Source organism: Quercus lobata, chromosome 6 (assembly GCF_001633185.2).
Source record: "Quercus lobata isolate SW786 chromosome 6, ValleyOak3.0 Primary Assembly, whole genome shotgun sequence".
Classification (NCBI taxonomy): Eukaryota; Viridiplantae; Streptophyta; class Magnoliopsida; order Fagales; family Fagaceae; genus Quercus; species Quercus lobata.
The window spans coordinates 3,117,537-3,121,339 of NC_044909.1; positions in this window are offsets into that span (position 1 = coordinate 3,117,537).

A 3,803-nucleotide genomic window follows, 5' to 3' on the forward strand; every position below is an offset into this window, starting at 1 on the left:
ATATTAATATTCCAAGGACAATACAAAGAGAGGTCCTTACAAAAGAGTGCAAAAACAGGACGACTCTCATTCAAAAAAAAAAAAAAAAAAAAAGGGAATACAAAAATTAAAAGCCTAAAAGCTAAGCCTTGGCAGGAGGATCTTCTTTCTGCTCTGGCTGAGGAGGAGGAGCCTCGATGGTAGGGTCCGTGGCAGGATCCTTCGCTTTATCACGCACAGGGACGGTATCAGGCACCGCCAGATCCTGCTCCGAAGCCGCTTGGGCGCCCTCAGGATTCTCTCGGATCTCCTGAGGATAGAAGATGTTCTCGGGCAGTCTCAGCGCCGAATCTGCAGGAATTCCTGCAGCATCAAGGGCATGAGCCCATGAGATGCTGCAGTAGTCCCTGCACACCTCAGGGATCTCCTCGGATAGCCTGGCCTCCGTTTCTTGGACCCCGAGCTGGCGAGCAGCACTTTTTTCAGCCTCTGCAGCCTCTCGGATCAGCTGAGCCTCCTCTTTGACCCGCTGCAGCTCATCCTCGACTTTTTGCAGGGCAATCTTGAGATCCAGCACTGTTTGCTTCTCAGTGACAAGGTTGATCTGGGTCGAGTACAGCTCTTTGCGTTGATCCTCCACCTAGGTCTCAGCACTTTTCAAACCGGCTTCTGCACTCTTGCACCGTTTCTCTGACTCCTTGAACTTCTCTGTGAGCTCAAGATGATCGTGCTTGAGGGACCCCAAGGTTTTCTCCATCTCCGTCCGAGACTGGGTCTCAGCCTCAGCCCAACTTCGATTATCACGACAAAATTCCTCAGCCACAAATACCTGCTGAGTAATCTGCGAACGAAATAAGATTGGTTTAAAATTTAACAGGGTAAATAAATTAATAAAATAGTAAAAGGACTACTTACCATCGCGAGATCCCTTTTGAGGGATAGGAAAATCTCGGGCTGAGAAAACCGCCTATAGGCCTCCATATCCCGAGGAAGGAGTAGGGGTTGCTCCAAGGCATCAGCCACGTACCCTGCTCGGCCTCGGTTATACTCTCGGACTGACGAATTGTAGGGGATGGCAACTCCATCTAGCTCTAACTTGGGGCTCCATGTACGCGGGGTAGTGCGCACCTCAGCAAGGTTCTCCTCATCCTGGCTTTCCGCGGAGTTACCCCTTCTGCTCCTTGGTGCCCGGGTGGTTTTTTGCTGCTTAGTCGGCTGGGCAACCACCTCACCCTCCTCAGGAGTGTCAACCGGCCTTTTCTTCTTCAGGTCCGGATTAACCTTAAGGCCGAGGTCCGAGGGGTCCTGAGGGACCACAGGAGGAAGGGTCTGGGCCTGTGATTGAGTTGGTCCCTTTGATGACTGACCTTTTGATGACTGACCTTTCCCTCGGGAGGCCATCAACTCCCTTAAAGTTTTTCCCTTCCCGGCCATGGGCTCTATCTCTTCGTTCGAGGTGTCGTCCGAGCAGGTGATGATTAAGGGAACACCAACTGCGGAGTGTTGGTCCTACTCTCCTTCAGGATCAGAAAGCTCAACCAAGGGGGTTTGCTGAACCTCCTCCTCAAAATAAAACTCGTCTATCTCTTCCTCAAGGGAAAGACGAGATGATTCAGTTTCCCCTTCAACCGGAACAGCAACGCCGGGCTCGTTTGGCGGAGGTAGTTGCTCTGCTAGGTAGGGATCTCGAACGCTGGGTAGCACGACTGGTGGTAGATCACGTTGAGCTAGGAACCCGGTCTTAGACACGTCAATCCTAGCCAACCTCGGACTGCCAGCCCTTATGGCGTGACCGATAGCTTGGAAAGAACGGCTCAGAGGTTGATAGCCCAGAACCAGATGGGCCGCACGCAACTGTCCGTCCTCAGTAACGTAGATCTCCGACCTTAGAAGGTAGTTCAACGCCGGCACATTCACGAGGTTTATCCGAGGAGCGACGTGAACTTTATCTGCAAATGCCCAAGAAAAGTGGGATTAATTCATGAAATTTTCCAATTGTAAAGAAAGCGAGAAAAACAACCCCCCAATACTAAACCCTTTCCCGAAAAGGATTGGCCCTAAAGACGCCGCACCTGGGGTTCCTTCCCGAGTTGGACAATGGATACCATCGAACCACTCCCCCGAAGCAATAAGGAAATCGTTCTTCACGGTCTTATTGGATATTGGGAGACAAGAGATCAACCTAATGACCTCGGATTGGGATTTAAGATAATACCCTCCGTTCTCAATATGGTGACACTCGTACAGATAAGCCACATCGTGCCAGGTAAGGCCTAGATTCATCCGCTCGTCTAGGACATCTACGCAGCCTAGTATCTTGAACATGTTCGGGGCACACTGATGCGGCGTCTACCTATGGTTGAACAGATATTCCCTAGTAATCCTACGCATGGGAAGTGTCATCCCTCCCTCTATGAAAGCAATCATGGGGATAACAACTTCTCCCTCGCCTCTATCTGTCAATACTCCTTCGAGAGGACAGTACTGCAGCCCCACCCTCGGGGGGATGCGGTATTTTGCCCTAAAGGCCTCCATAGCGGCCGGAGTTTTTACTAATTTTTCGAATCTACCCATCTGAGCTGAACTGGAGGAATGAAAATAAAGACCGAGAAGAAAAGTAAAGTCCGAGGAGGGAATCGAAACGGCGAAATGAACGAAATTTACTGATACCTTCACAAAACGCTCAATGGGATGCCTGGAAATCTCTCTTGGAGGAGACGCCTCACGAAAAACGGCTACGGTGGCTTAGCGGACACAAGTATTCGTAGATCTCTGGAGTTCGATGGAGTTCTCTGGAATCCTCTGGGGTTTATGGGATGCAGATAAAAAGAAAAACTGAACCCCTCTGACACCTTATATAGCCGGGAGGAGAGAGAAAAGATCGCTCCTGCCTAAAAATTCGAGAAAAAACGATGGCCGTTCGATCCACGCCACACCGTTGGATGAGGGGGACATAAAGCCTCCAGAAGTAAATGGTCGCGCCTCGTAAATTGTAGCGTGTCCAAAGTAACTGTCCGCACACGCGCCCCAAGCCCTCCTTACTTCTATCCTCTCACTAACATCAAAACCCCGCTTTTCTCCTCGGAAGGAGACAAAAACCGGAGTTTTGAGGGGCTATTGTGGGGCCCGGCCCAAAATAATGGGCTAGTCTAAACCACAGGCCCGTCCGAGAAGCATCCTGTCCTAGGAAAAGTCACAGATAAAGCATTATTCAAGCCCAATTGTGGTAAAAGAAAGCTGTCCGAGGAGTAACTCCTCCTCGGACATTACGAAGTCCGGTCAAAGATCTCGCCCCAACCATTGCAGTTCATCCTCCCAGCATATAAAAAGAATAAAACCCAAAATATCTCATGGAAAACTGCCACCACCACATTAAATGTGCCACAACCACCCTCTTGGCCGCATTAATGAGGAAAAGACTCCTGAACAGTACTACCTTGGCCACTGCAACTCACAAGGGAGTGATAGGGGTGTCTGATGGGACAGGTGCTCAAGTGGAGGCTTAGATGATCAACAAGTGTAAGGTTCAGATAAGAATGAGAGAGCTATATAATGTAGTGGAGTTCCTCAAAGAGGGGGGACGGAGAAATGTATTCGGAACTGAAGAAATAGAATCTTCTGTTAGATATCCATCATTGTGTTCTTGTTCCTGCAACAATATTGTCCATGCATCAGACCGAATAAGCTCACTGAAGCTAAGTTCTTTGACCCATCCTCTACAAATTTTTATTGTGGGTTGCGCCTTGGGCCAAGGCCTGATCAATAGGGTTTGGGCCAGGAAAATCGTGCAACTACATCAATCTTTCTCCTCTAGATTGCCCCAA